This window comes from Epinephelus fuscoguttatus, linkage group LG17 (assembly GCF_011397635.1).
Source record: "Epinephelus fuscoguttatus linkage group LG17, E.fuscoguttatus.final_Chr_v1".
NCBI classification, from domain to species: Eukaryota; Metazoa; Chordata; class Actinopteri; order Perciformes; family Serranidae; genus Epinephelus; species Epinephelus fuscoguttatus.
This window is the reverse complement of record NC_064768.1, coordinates 1,265,362-1,281,283: the sequence shown is the minus strand read 5'-3', so window position 1 is coordinate 1,281,283 and position 15,922 is coordinate 1,265,362. Positions and strand designations below refer to the sequence as shown.

Genomic DNA, 15,922 nt, shown 5'->3' with positions numbered 1-15,922 from the left:
AAACCTGCCAGCGAGCAGGTTAAGGCCCATTTATGCTCCCTTTACGTACGAAAATGTATACGTCCGTTTCAAATGATGTTACCGTCACTGCCCACATACTTCCATGCGCCCTTTATGTTGGCATGGATGTTAACCAATATATCCACCAGGGGGCAGCCCAGCGTCAAAAGTTTATGACAACAACAACTCCATCCTCCAGTCGCGATGTATTTAATGGTCTCACCGACCACTGCCCCCTACAACGCTGCCCCTGTTTTTTGTCTTTTAAGCAAGAGGTACATATCAATATCTCCTCCACAGTCACCACAGTGTTTGTTTTTGAGTTTGTTGTGTCATAAACTTTTGACGCTGGGCTGCCTCCTGGTGGATATATTGGTTAACATCCATGCCAACGTAAAGGGTGCATGGAAGTATGTGGGCAGTGACGGTAACATCATTTGAAACGGATGTATACATTTTCGTACGTAAAGGGAGCATAAATGAGCCCTAAGCTTTATGGAAACATGCAGAAATACGGACAAAATGAACGCGGAGCACGGACAGAAGGTCCCGTCTGTATCCATATCTGTATTTAACATTAAGCATAAATGGGCCTTTAGGTTCACAGACTCAGTTGCCATGGTGACTGACTCAGAGTTTGATTTACCTCTCTTTCTGGAACTGAAAATCCAGAGTTTCCCTCATTTCAGGGTTAACATACTCAGAGTTTTCACTAAACCCGCTTTCTGGAATACCCCTCTGATCATACAGGAACAAGTACAACAGCAGATGCATTTGGTCTATATTTGTTTACATCACTTACTTTTTGTAAACATCGGAGAAAAACTTACCAATTACCAATTTTTAGGGGTGGGAATCACCAGAGGCCCCACAATATGATATTATCACAATACGCAAGTCACAATACAATATTATTGCAACTTTAAACATGTTTTGATATGCTGAGTATTGCGAAAAAATATATTGCAATATATTGCTATTACGGCGGCACGGTGGTGTGGTGGTTAGCACTCTCGCCTCACAGCAAGAGGGTTGCCGGTTCGATCCAGGGCGTGGGAGCCCTTCTGTGTGGAGTTTGCATGTTCTCCCCGTGTCAGCGTGGGTTCTCTCCGGGCACTCCGGCTTCCTCCCACAGTCCAAAAACATGCAGATTGGGGACTAGGTTAATTGGTGACTCTAAATTGTCCGTAGGTGTGAATGTGAGCGTGAATGGTTGTTTGTCTCTATGTATCAGCCCTGCGATAGTCTGGTGACCTGTCCAGGGTGTACTCTGCCTCTAGCCCGATGTAGCTGGGATAGGCTCCAGCCCCCCTGCGACCCTCAAGAGGATGAAGCGGTTAGAGGATGAATGAATGAATGAATGAATATTGCTATTACCTTTTTTGAACTGTAAATGATGTCCCCAAAGGAAAACGTTGTCAAAATCTGTTTTATCTAATAAGATGAAGTTTTAGGTCCTTTCATTTGACTTTAGCCATTTTTATTGCAACAATATGTATCAGGTAAACTGAAAAAGCACCTATTATATTATTCTCGTAGGCTATAACAGGTTTAATTTGTATTTGAAATATTAATAATTTATATAATAAAAAAAACGATACTTGGCATCCATGTAATGATATGATATTGGCAAACAAAAATATTGCAATACTATGCCGTATTGATTTTTCCCCCCACCCCTACCAAATTCACTACATAAATGTAGCTGACAAAGCAATTTCCATTTACTCCCTTGCTCTGGAGCTTTCAGTTGTGTCACACAGCCTCCACCACAGATGAAATTTGCCTTGTTTTGTCATAAGAAAGTAAGCAGACCTGGAGTGGAGGTGTTTTATCAATGATTTGTGATGGGCTGTTGATCTAAATTTAGTTTCAATTTACATAATAGAAAATGAAGAACTGGGCCTTTAATTAAAAGCTACAGAAGCACTGAAGTGTACTAACTGTGTCAGAGCGTTATGGTATCCTCGGGAGTTGGACATTTGTGCTGCCTTACCCACCACAGTAAAACCCAATAAGGCTCTATCTCACATTAGACCATTTTCACACTCACCTCAGGGGAGGTGTGATGCACGTCATGATTGGACTAAATGTGTAAGAGCTGAAATGACAATGAGATGTTAAAGTTGTGCTGTTGTGTGTATCACCACACAACAGCACAACTTGAAGGATAATATCGGCACGTCATCTGTATCGTCCGATATTGGCTTTAAAATAAAGACTCAGCAAAGCTTTTTCTTATTTTGCACAATGAATAAATGCATGAATGAATTACATAGCCTACATTGTAAAGTATTGTATTTCATGTCTCCATCTGCTGGTGGGCCATCACGATAAGAGTATCCATGCATATGATGTTAATTTCAATACAGAAGAGACTTGATGATCATTAAAATTAGGTGGGGAAAAAGTGGATATAAATGTCCAACTCCTGAGGATACCATAACGCTCTGACACAGCTAGTACACTTCAGTGCTTCTGCAGCTTTTAATTAAAGGCCCAGTTCTTCATTTTCTATTATGTCAATTGAAACTAAATTTAGTTCAACAGCCCAACACAAATTATTGATAAAATACCTCCACTCAAGGTCTGCTTACTTTCTTATGGCAAAACAAGGCAAACTTCATCTGTGGTCATTCAAATAAGTTGTTGTATATTGGTAAATTGGCACAAAATCCAATATTGTGCATCCCTATTTCCCATCAAATTTGGCAGCTTGTTTAATTATGCTAATGTGGCCTAGCTGGCTTTTTAAATTCTGTTCATTTTTCTTTTTGAACCTATTGTTCTATAACCAACTTAATTATCTAAGGGGAAAATGCCAATTCATTCAGATTACAAGCTTGGATGATGTTTTGTTTTAATATATCTTAGTTTTAATTAGTTTGATATGTTCAAGGAAACACAACCCGTTTTTTGCCAGTTTACTGTGCATTTGAAGTAGTACTGATAATAGTTATAATATAGCAATTATTTATCATATTGTGTTGCGATATTAATATATCAAAGCATGACCCAGGATTCATTCAAAGATTTCAGGGCTCAGGCCCCTGATCTCCGCTGTCTAAAAGCAATCCTGCTGACTGTACACAGTCAACAGTCTCCATTATGATTCTATGATGTGCTGACAAACCAGATGACACCGATTCACCTCTGCTCCCACTCTATCAATCAGCGTTTAATAAAATACAGCGTTACCGCAGCCGCAAGAGACCTTCGAGGAGAGCGACGGGCATTCTGACGACTAATACACCAAGTTATTTACAACATTAGCTACAACTGATCGTTTCAGTGCAATCATTCTGGAAGAAAAATCTGAAAAGTATCGCTGTTTGCAAAGACCTTATGACCACAACATGACAGGCATTACGTTCTAACATCTAATATCACAAGTCAATATATAATTTAAACACCTTCTACAAACAATCCCTGGTTTCCCTGCACTCTTTGTTCCACAATGAAACCCAGTGCGTTTGATAGTGGGAACAATAAAAGTGGCGGTAAGTGTACCTGTCTGCAAATGGCGCTCAATGTGAAAAAATGTCAACAAATTGTCTACCAGCAGCAGCTTCCAGTGATGTTCACGGAGGCAACACAGTCACTCACCGCTCTATTCAGATCAACCAGCAGAAGAAAAGATCCTGTGGGAAGCAGATGCTCACTGCTCACTATGCCTTTCAAGCTTCAGATAAACAAAGTGCTAATTCATACGCGTTATCAGACGGCTTTTAACAATGTGTTTGGGTACCAAGAGCAAACGGTGCACCCTGGTTTCTGCGCCCTCAGCCTTGTCTGACAGGCAGTCAGAGGAGGCGCAATATGTATGATCCCTTCTGTCCTCAGCAGATCGAGGAACACGGTCAAACCACCGGGCAAAAATATAGCTATTGAACTATGTCAGATTTTACCTTTAATTTTTACTTTTTTGTTTTTGTTTGTTTGTTTGTTTGTTTGTTTCGAAGACCAAGAATGAAATTTCAGGCTCAATTTTTATGTTGTTTAACCAGTGGCCTAAGGAAGTTACAATGAGTCCCAGAGAAAACTATCATGATGGGCCCCAGTGCACGCTATCATGATGGGCCCTAGTGCACGCTATCATGCATGTATTAGCTTAACACAAACAGACATGTGACATTGGGCAACATCAACATACATATTACCCAGCAATCATCACTGCATATCTCACAAAAATATCAAAGAAATTAATCATCTAACGGAATCGTTTTTATAGTATATTTATAGATTTTAATGGCTTATATAGAAAAAGTATATAATTTTGTTTTAGATAGCACTATTTAAATGTTTAGATAGTACTTCCTCCCACAATCCAAAAGACATGCAGGATAAGTTAATTGGTGACCCTAAATTGCCCGTAGGTGTGAATGTGAGGGTGAATGGTTGTCTGTCTCTATATGTTAGCCCTGTGATAGTCTGGCAACCTATCCAGGTTGTACCCCGACTCTCGCCCAGTGTCAGCTGGGATAGGCTCTAGCCCCTCTGCCACCATTAACAGGAGAAGCAGTTACGGTAAATGAATGAATGGATAAATATTTTACAAAGTAAAAAGAAAAAACAAAACAATGACGCAGATGGTCTTGCCTTTTGAGGACATATATAGCAAATGGCACCATTTTTAAATTAATAATATTATATTTTTATCATTAATCTTTGAACACAGGTATATTTCCAAGGTGGCAATCTGAATCACTTGCAAGGGCCTGTTCTCTCTATGGGTCCTCCACCCCAGGGACCCCAGTGCAGTCGCACTGCCTGCATTGTCTCTATTTACATCCCTGTGTTTAACTACAATTAATAAATAGATTGTAATTGAAGACTACGTTTTTTGTTTTTTTTTAATTATTTTTTTAAATGATGTATTAGTCAACAGAAAATATATTACACACACACACACACACACACACACACTTTTTTGGTAGTTTTTTGCAGTGGTTTATTTTTGTGCAGTATTCGCTTTACTGTGGACTAATACTATTAACTGTAAATTGTTTTGTAAATAGGCTACATCGTTGAACACTAAACAATGTATAACATATCAAAACATACTGGCCCATTTGTCACTTTAAAAAAAGATACTCGAGTGGTATGTACAGGCTGCACTGAAAACGTTTCCCATGTTCCACACTGTCTAATATCAAAATCCTTTGATGAGCACAACAGATCGAAAGGGAACAATATAGCCAAGCACAACAAATATGTTGAAACATTGAGCCTGTAAGACAGCGTATAGGGCTTATACACTCTGGTCCACACCCTCTACCTCCCCCTCCTTTGCACAGGAGGTTGGAGCGTTGTATGTAATGAGGAGAGTGTATTTGTGGAAGCAGCCAATGAGAGCAGTTTGGGGAACAGCCTGCTCCAATCGCAGCTTGGAGCTCCTGTTAATGGCAGAGCTCCACAATCAGTAACCAAGGGTCCCTGCGCCATAAAAATCAATGCATCTATTTTCACTGAGCAATGGAAGCAGTGCATCAGTGAGAGACGCAAGCATGTAGGCCATGAAGATTTGAATTAACTCATAGAGATGTGAATTCTGGTCTCAGTTCAGTCTTCAGCTGATGTTATTCCACAGCGAGGTACAATCTTACACGTGTTTGGGCATTACATGTTACATAACAGACTGTAGTAGGCCTGCATTCTAAATGCATGTGATCGGCTCTGGCGACAGAACTTCTAATAAATAACAAGAAATCAATCTTTAAGGAAGAGAATAGAAAGAAAATGAGGTGGATACACTGTTATTTACAGTTGCAGTTATAATACACAACAACACGGTTACTGCTGTTGCAACAAGGGCAGTAACTCTGCTCTGCAGCCACCTCTGAACAGCATTTAGCAGTGATCCAGAGTGTTTATTCCCATTGTGGCATAGGGCAAGCAGGAACTGGACAGCAGCTCATATTCCCATTGTCACACCAGTCTTTATTCACCATAAAACACACACCTTTTCTCCTTCTCTCGCCAGACTCCTCTGCTCTGTCCTCCTTATTAAATGGCGCTGTCCAGGATTTAGCCAAGTTTCAGTTATACAAAGGATATTACAGTTCCTGATATCCTGTTGGAAATTGATGCAGCACAGAGATCGTCCAGTTTATTATTATTTAATATTATTATTAAACGCATCAAAACAGACTGTACTTTTGTCAGTGGGCTATCTACATTAAAGGGCCAGTGTGTAATATTTGGCATGGTTTATTGTCAATCTGAATCTGAATCTGAATCTGAATATTCTACCCATTAATATGTTTATACAAGTGTATAATCGCTATAAAATAAAAAATGTTTGGTTTTCGTAGCCTTATAGTTATGCTTTTATATATATATATATATAGCAAGGACCTTGCTTTAGAGAGGTCGCCATCTTGCGCCGCCATGTATGTACGGCAGACCGAGCGGACAATCCAGCCAGCCAGAGAACGCATTTCGCGTGTATAAATGAACCAACGAAGACAGCGGAAGGAAGGAAGAATGTTAGTATTTTATCAATGGAGAGTAGCGAAAAGCACCGAATCTCATTCTGTGCATTCAGCCTCTCTTCTCACCCACTCAGCATCAAACACATGGAGTTCCTCATCTGTATGCTCCGGCTCAAACAGGTATGGCTCTGGGTCTGTGTCCACTACAAGAAACTCTTCAAAATCACATTCAAAGTTGTCCATTGCAGCTACTATAGTCCGGAGATATTGCTAGGCTAAATAAACAGCTGAGCTCTGTTTACAGGCTACGCTGTCAGTCAGTGTGCGGGCTGGAGATTGGTGGAGCAGAGAGGGGAGGGGGTCCCCACTCAGTATGGTAAACGAGTATGTGTGTATGAAGTGTGTCTGTTACGCTAGAAGAGTCAGAGTTTGGGACGGAGTCTTTCACCCCCTGGAGTGTTGCTGGAGTTTTTGGAGTGCTCAAATAAACTGGCCTTTTTCCCGAATGCTCCTCTGGTCTCCTGTTCGTGAGGGATTCATTACAATATCGTAACATGGTTTGGATTTCTAAATAAATATTCACCTCGTCGCTAGATAGACCTACTCCTGAAAAACTTGTGCGCAAGGCTTTTTGTCCCTACGAGGCCACCGTCATTTACCCAACGGGAGGGGTGAGCAAGTGAGCCCTGCAATCTAGAATTTGACCACTGATGTCACTGTTTTCAACCCATTTTACACACTGGCCCTTTAACCACTCGCATCTACAGCTGTTCATTTGGTAAATCATTCATGTAAATTACTACGTAAAATGAGAATGGCAAGAGAAGGCCAGCATGATGTTTGATTTGAGTCTATCACTTTCTTTCCCACAACTGACAAGTAATGGAGAGCATAAGATTTCAATCCCATCCAAAAGGTGTAGGTTGTCCATCCATCCATCCATTAGCTGTAACCACTTATCATATCCAGAGTCGTAGGGGGACTGAAGCTGATCTATGTTTAATGCCTTGTTTCCACACTACCTCTGCATTAGGGAACCTTGAAAATCCAACTCATTCTCACTCTGACCTCGTCACATATCAGTGCTTGGTCATAGGCTTTCCACGTTGAGATATGATGTGTAAGGTACCCTGGATGTGTTGACTGTTGCTGTCCTGGGATGCCATGTCAACTTCAGCCTGTTACATGCATTGTCTGTTTACAAAATACACTTCTTTTTTCACAAGAAATGTACTGTTTGCAAACAGTCTCTTTTCATAATAAATGCATTACACTGGTACAACATCAGTACAAGATCGGTACAACGTACGGTATGCAAATTGATATTTTTTTCCTTCATCAACAAATGCATGTGGTTGAGTTTAGGAAAAGAGAACAGGGTTTGGCTTTACAGTCTTACAGGAAACAAACACCGGCCTCCAGGGTAAAAGACAGTGGTTGATGGAACCATCCGCCACCACTCCCACCCACCCTACTTGGACTTCCGCCCCCTTAACTCACGGTGTTGTCCCACCGTGTTTCCCCTGATGCCGCCAGGTGCCGGTAAACATTAATGGCGACTGGCCGTGTATCATGCTAACGTGAAAGGACAGCTTTTTTCATCAGTGTCTGACGCAGGAAGTCACTGACCAAGCGCCAGAATTCAACGACTCTGATGGGCAGAAATAGACACTTTTCAAAACAAAGATGCAGTTACCCATGTTTACTTCCTGATTGGGTCTTACAGTCTTATCAGTCATGACGTGTCAAGTCAAAACATCATAGGTAGGTCTATATACCTTTTGTGAGTTTATCCTCCTTGTGTGGGTACTCCTTTCCCATTGCCATGACGTCCTCCAGCAATGGATAATGCTCCCAGTACCATGCATGGTACAGTATTTGCTTTGCAACAACTCCCAATCTGTTTTCCCCTCCTTGACCTCCTTATACTCATGTGTTACTTTCAGTAACAGTCCCACCTCATTATCAGTCCAAGTAAAGAAATCTCCAGTCTTACTGTGTAATGTTGACAATCTGCTTCCTGTTTACATTGTCATGCGCATGCCCAGTGTATGTGAATGGTCATATGATTGAGAATATTTCAAAAATGATGGTAAAATGCTCATGTGTACAAAGATGTTTGTGTTTTAAAATGCCATTTTAAAATTAAAACATGTGGCTGTGACCAAAGAGTCACACAACCATTCACACTCAGATTCACACCTGTGAGCAATTCCAAGTCAACAAATAACCTAACCTGCATGTCTTTGGACTCTGGAAGGAACCCGGGGGAAACTCTGTGATGACACAGGGAAAACATGCAAACTCCGGGCAGAAGGGCCTAAGCTGGTTTGGATCCAGAAACCTCTTGCTGTGAGGTGCCAGTGCCAACCACTGCACCACTGTGCCACCCAGTGCAGATAATCACAGTACTAAATCCTTACAAGCACATATACGAGGGGCATATAAGAGAAGCAGGTGCTGCAAGAGGTGGCTGGTAGTAGGGCAAGGGGGAGGGGGCAAACAGAGGATGGGGAGGTAGAGGAGGATGGGGAAGAGGGAGGAGAAGGCGTGCTAATATTTTAAATGAGATCCACGCCACTATCATACCACGTAGTGAACCACAATCTATGTTTGTCTGAAGCAGGTCATAAAGAACCGACCTATTGTGGCATTAATAATTCAGACATTCAGGAATAACAACAGTTATCCTTCTGTGTGAGTATTACGATCACATACACACAACTTCATATAACAGTACTGTAACTTGGTCATTGTGTGGTGTAATGTCCCAGCAATTCATACTTTTTCACTTTTACTGTAGAACTTTAAAAAGGCAAGAGCTCAGACATGAACAAAGCCAGAGGAAGGGGGGAAAGCCTGAATGTCCAGTAACAAAAGTATACAATAAATAAATAGGAATATGCATAAACATTTTTTGTTTCTCATTTGTGTGTCCAGGAATTTTTTGTATCAACAGCAAAACTATATGCAGATTTTATACAGTTTCAGATCGAATGTGCAAAATGAACTGTAATACACATAAGTAATAAGTTTATAATACATTTTTTTGGGGTGGTTGAGTGTGAGCGAGAGAGGAGTTGAATGTTGAATGAATTTTGAAAGATGTGAAGATGTGAATTTATTTTGTGTAAAAGCAATAAAAAGTGATGCACAGTTTAGGCTAGGGATGCACAACATGCAGCTAAAATCATATTGTGATTATTTTGATATAATATTGAATTATGAGTCATGATTTTAGTGGGGTTGGTAATTTTTCAATTTCATTTTCACTGACAAAAACTGATTTTTGCAAGCGGCCTGCATAGCAGAATCCATGTCTCCCTCACCTGCGGTCCTGGAAAGCCAGTCAACAACAGCATTTGCCCTGAGTTTCAGCAATGTTTCACACTGTTGTGAGATTATGCAACCATTAAAACTTCTCAATACAGCCAGCCTAATTTAGACAATAACCCACTATTAAGCCTAACAACAAGTAATCTAGTCTGACATAAAATCACAATGTCTCCCTCCAACTCTTTGTCAGATTCAGGTTCACAAAATGCCTGGTGTAAGCGGAGACAGTTGCTGAATTACTTTCCCGCTTCCACTTGTCTTTAAAAACCAACTTCAACTTGAAATTAAGTTTAAGTTTCACACCCTGTGGCTTTGATAAATAATTTAAACAAATCTGACATACAGTTTGGTGCTGCACACACTGTGCACAAAGACTGCAAAGAAGGAGAGGAGGAGTGCAGACCTGCAGCCGCTGCAGGTGGGATTCTTTAAGAATAGACTGCATTCAGCACCAATCACACCGTAAAGTTTGCAGATGACACAACTGTGGTGGGTCCCATCGCCAACAACAAGACTAACTAAAAGTGTGAGAATCGCCAGCCTCTTCCTGAATGTGAAAAAGACCTAACACAGCAGCCTAACACACATAAAAACACACACACATTTAACATACCTTGTAATCATTTTTTTAAATACCTACAGTTGAGAAATTTCATTAGAATACACCAAAATCAAACATTATGCATCCCCGAAATGTCTACTATAGAAAAATTAATGAACATGAATTGTTTAGGGAGGGGTTTAATTTCCAAAATTTATAAATGCCTGGTAGATGGAAGTACAGAAACATCTGCAGGACGGCTGGGGGCATGGAGGGAAGATCTACAGGAGGACATCCCAATAGAAAAGTGGGAGGAGGCATGCTCTAAAGCACAATCGAGAACTACTAACACCCGCCTGAAATTACTACAATACAACTGGTTGATGCGAACGTATATCACTCCAGAAAAACTTAACAGATATAATAGCGCTATACCTGATACTTGTAATAAATGTGAGAAGGAAAAAGGTACATTTTTCCATTGCGTTTGGCAATGTACGGAAATACAAAAATTCTGGCAAGAAATAAAACAATGTATTCAAAATATTTTACAGATTCAAATACCCTTAGTCCCACAGTTGTTTATATTAGGTTTATATCCAGATAATTTGAAGATTAAAAAATATCAACGAATATTTATAGACTTAAGTGTGTTAATGGCAAAGAGAGTAATAGCCCTCTCATGGAAAAACACCAGAAGTCCAAGTGTAAGCAGGTGGCTGTCTGAGCTATCTACAACTCTTCCCTTAGAGAAAATTACATATACAATAAAACAACAACAACATAATTTTCACCAGATCTGGGACCCCTTCATTTGCTATGTATTGAGAACAGATTTGTCACATGTGATGGAAGAGCCTGGGGACATGTAAACAGTGGCACTTTGCAGTACCTAATATTGCAGAAGTATGTATGTATGTATATATATATATATGTATGTGTATGTGTATATATATATGTATGTTTTTTGTTCCTATACAATGGACTAACTCACTAACCTGATCCCCAACCAAGAATTGGAATAATTTGAAAGGGCGAGGGGTGGGGGGGTTGACACGTTTGTTCAAGACATGTAATTGTATTTCTTTGTTTTTCGTTGTTATGTTGTGATAACAATAAAAAGAATGTTGGTAAAAAAAAAAAAAAAACACACACACACAACACAGTCCTGACTTCCTTATCTATACTTATCCTTTTGCACTGTCTGCACTGTGGGTCATTCAGAGTGAAAAGTTGTTTTGATTTTCTGTATGTCTGTTACATAATTGTAGAATTGACAATAAAGCCTTTTAAATCTTGAATCTTGAATAAAAATTCATCTGGGACTATTTAATTAAATCACAGCAGGTTTATCTCATAAACAAACTTAATTCTTTACAAATTCTAAGGCGCTGGATTCAATTTTAAAAACATGAATTTAATTTTTTTTCTGAACCAACAGGAAATAAAGCAAACATTGACTGGGGCGTGTCATGGAGTAGACGTAGGAACCACAAGGTCCCGACTTTTATACATAAATAAGCTATAATTTGTTTAAATGGTCTGATTAAGTGACCATTTACCTTGATATTTTAAGAGTTAACAACGGATTTCAGTTTTTTGGGGAAGACTTTTGGAGCAAAAGGCCTCCCAAACCTCCTAAAAACGTGCAAGCTAGTAACTCGGAGGCTAATGCTGCTAACAAGACCACAGTGGATGAAAACAAACCTCAGGCATTCCACGAGACTGTTAAAGAAGTTATCCAAGAAGAGAACAATGGCCTATGAGAAGAGATAAACGAGCCATATCTGATGATGAATGTACCAACAAACTGCGTGACCGCAGAGAAGGACTGAATAAGCTAGATGTGCGCTTGGATGCTATGGAAACACGATATGTACAGTTGAACAGTGACTATGAAAAACTGCAAGCAAAAACTGATGATCTGGAAAACAGGGGAAGGCGATGCAACTTATGCATCATAGTTGGCGCCTTATGTTACCTTATTTAATATTCTAATAGAGGTAGGGACAAATGAATATTTAAATCTGTTAAGCTTGCAGATGGGGGCTCTGTATCGTTTGCCAGATACAGTACATATTCTGAGTTGAGGATGTGAGCGGGATCAGATACAGCTCTCTGTGACAGTCTGAGGACAGACTCTTCATAGATGGACTGCAAGGAGGAGTTTTCAGTCCTCCCCATGACCTTCATTGCAGTCTGGACCGGACGTTTAAGTTTAGATTTAGAGTGAACAGAGAGATTTCCGTACCACGCTGACATGCCAAACCTGATGATGCTTTCTAACACAGCCTGATAAAACAAGAACATAAGCTTCTGGTCCACCCCAAAGACCCTGAGTCTATGTAAAAAATATAGCCTTTGCTGAAGGCGAGAACACAGCATGTCAACTTGATTTTCCCAGTTAAACAGATTATCCAAGTGAACGCCCAGATATCTATAAGAACTGACCTGGTTTATTGTTTGATCATGGATTAGGAATGGGGAGTTAACATCTACTGACTTGGGGTCAATCAACATCTCTTCTGTTTTCTTGACATTAGTAATGAGGTGGTGGTCATCGCACCACTGAACAAAAGACTGAACCTCCTCAAAATATGATGAGGGGTCTGAGTCTTTGTACAGCAGGCTGAGAATTGCAGTATCAGAGAATTTAAAAACATAATTCCCAGGACAGCTGCTGATACAGTCATTTGTGTAAATAGTGAAGAGGACAGGTGAACTAACGCAACCTTGGGGTACCCCAGTACGAATCAACCTTGGCTCTGAGAGAGTGTTGTTGACTCTGACAAGCTGGGATCTGTTAGTTAAAAAAGAATAAAACTATTTGATGATAAAAGGGTTAACAGTCACCTGCTAGAGTTTCTTTATCAGCAGGTGAGGCTGTAGGGTATTAAAAGCAAACTAAAATCAATAAACAAAAGACGGGCATAGGCCTTTGGGTTTTCAAGGTGTTTCAGAGTTAGGTGAGTGATGCCATTAATAGCATCATCTGTGCCTCGTCCATGTCTATAAGCAAACTGAAAAGGATCTAGAGCAGAACTTATCTCAGATTTCAGAAGGAACACGACATATTTTTCAAAACATTTCATGACTACTGATGTTAAAGCCACTGGCCTGAAGTCATTATTATCAGATGGACAAGATTTCTTTGGAACAGGGATGATAGTTGATCTTTTCCAAAGGGCAGGGACAGTATGTTGGTCGATGGACTGCTGAAAAATAGGGCATCAGACCGGAGTAAGCTCTTCGGCACAGGTTTTCAAGAGAAAAGCAGAAATACCGTCTGGGCCTGAAGATTTCCTTTTGTAAACCCCACTAAAGAGTGATTGATTTAGAAGGATCAACTATCAGCCTGGGACAAGAGTCAGTGAGGTTGATAGACTGAAGCATTTTATCACATTCCAAGGAGAAATCATGTGTGTCAAACCTCATGAAAAAGTCATTAAGCTCGTTTGCTTTTTTGAGTTCATCATCTGTGATAAGACACCTCCTCTTCATAGTCATAATGGCTGCTGCTTTCATAGAGTCCCATAACTTTTTTGAATTCATTGAGGTGAAGTTCCGTTCTATGATGTCCTTGTGTTTCCTCCTGGCATCCCTCAACTTTTGATCACGTTCTTTTTGCACTATTTTCAAACCCATATGGTCCTGGTTTTTAAAATCATTTTTATTGCGGTTAATACAATCCTTCACTTCTTCGCTTATGTAAGGTTTATTGTTTGGATATACTTTAACCACCTTTTTGGGAACCACACAGTCAACACAGAACTTTAAATAGTCTGTTATTGTTTCAACAGCAACATCAGTTTCCAGATTGTGAAAAATGTCCCAGTTTGTGCATAAAAAGGAGCCCTTTAATGTCTCAACACTGTCCTTTGACCACACAGATACTGTCTTCATCTGTGGTTTGCTGCTTTTTAGCACAGATTTGTATGTTGGGATTAGATGTACTGCATTGTGGTCAGAGTTGGAGAGAGAAGGGTTTGATCTAGCATTGTATGCATTCTTTATGTTTCCATAGCATTTATCTAAAACCCTCCTGTCACGGGTGGTGCACTTAACATACTGTTCGTAACCAGGGAGGGTCAGCTCCAGTTTACAGTTGTTAAAATCACCCATTATGAAAACAGGGGCCCCCAGTGTACAATTCAGTTGCTGCTGGACACAGACTGCAATTTGAGCTGCTGCGCGTGCAGCGTTGCCATTTGGAGGGACATAAACAGCACATATTAAAATGCTGCCAAACTCCCTCGGAAAATAAAAGGGTCTCAAAGAAAGGCACAGCAGCTCGACATCTGTGTTGCATACTGTCTCCCTCACGGAGAAGTTACTACACCAGGCTACACTGATGTACATGCAGATACCTCCTCCACGGCTTTTTCCCGAGTTTTCATTACGGTCCGCCCGAACAGCAGAGAACCCCTTCAGCTCAATGAGAGAGTTCGGTATGTCCGCGTTGAGCCAGGTCTCCGTGAATACCAGCATGCTAGACTCCCGGTACTCAAAACATACCTTGGCATTGGAGCGGAGCTCATCCATCTTACACTTCAGAGACCGCGCATTGCAGAGCAGGACGCTGGGCATGGGTGGCCGACTGCCTTGTCTGCGGAGCCGCTGCCACACTCCCCCTCGTCTGCCTCTCCTCCGGAGCCGTTCTCTGCTAGCTGGTTGTATTTTCACAGCTTCAGGCAGGTCCGCAGGCGGTGCAGTAACAGCAGAGCGAAGGGAAAGCAGCGCGTCTCTGGTGTAAGTGAGTGGAAGCTCACCTTCACCTTGAAGGTTTGGAAAAGGGAAATCCCACTCAATTCATTGCCGGCCTTCTATATGACACACTTGGGGGTCCTGACGGTTTGGAGGAGCCCCTTGTCCTGGACAGGGCACAGTGCAGATACCTCAGGAGGGAGATTGTCCACGGCTGTTCATCGTTCCAGTCCACTACTACCAGGAGAAGGAGAGGATCCAGCATCAGGCCCAACAGAAGGGACAGCTGGAGTTCCAAGGAAAGCAGATCCTCATCTTCCTAGATTACAGTGTTGACTTAAGTAGACGCAGAGCAGCATTCAACTAGGTAAAAGGACTCCTTCGGAAAGTGGAAGGCGTCCGGTATGGTCTCATATATCCAGCCCGTCTCCAGATCTCCTTCAACGGGCAGGTAAAGATGTTTGAAAACCCGCAAGCAGCAAAGTACTTCATAACATCCAAGATCCAACCAGCCACAGATTAAAGCGACTATATGCTTTTGTTTTACAATTATTAATTAATTAAAACAATTATTTTGTGTTAACGGTTATGTGTTTATGGAGTAAATTGTCAAGCTCTCTGTAGCCTCTTAGCTAATGCCACTCCATGGCGATCTTTAATAACAAACCAATGTCATGAGGTTAAAGGGCAGGTCCCAGTGGGGTGCACTCCTCCTCGTTCCCGGGTTGTCCAGGTGAGTGATGCCTATGCTGCCATGAAACGACTGTTTGGAATTTTGTTTGACTCCGCCCATGTGGGCTGTTGCCAGGGTTGAGGGGGACGCTCTGCCATGCATCATGACTGTAGTTATTAAGTTAACTTGCTGTAGTGTTCCTCTCTCTTTTCTGTTGTTGTTAACTCTCTTTAT

General features: G+C 41.0%; 1 protein-coding gene across 15 annotated transcripts in view; it reads right to left on the bottom strand.

The window, feature by feature from the left end:
- Positions 1-15,922, bottom strand: part of epb41a (erythrocyte membrane protein band 4.1a) — a 337,203-nt gene that overhangs the window by 272,002 nt on the left and 49,279 nt on the right. For 13 of the 15 annotated variants that reach the window (XM_049601543.1, XM_049601548.1, XM_049601555.1 and 10 more), the window contains exon 1: positions 3,607-3,746. The exons of 1 other annotated variant lie outside the window; for it this stretch is intronic. The gene's annotated coding sequence lies outside the window, so the exon portion shown is untranslated. Of the gene's footprint in view, positions 1-3,510; positions 3,566-3,606; positions 3,747-15,922 lie in introns of those variants that run through there. One more of the 15 variants, XM_049601544.1, reaches the window with a different exon arrangement.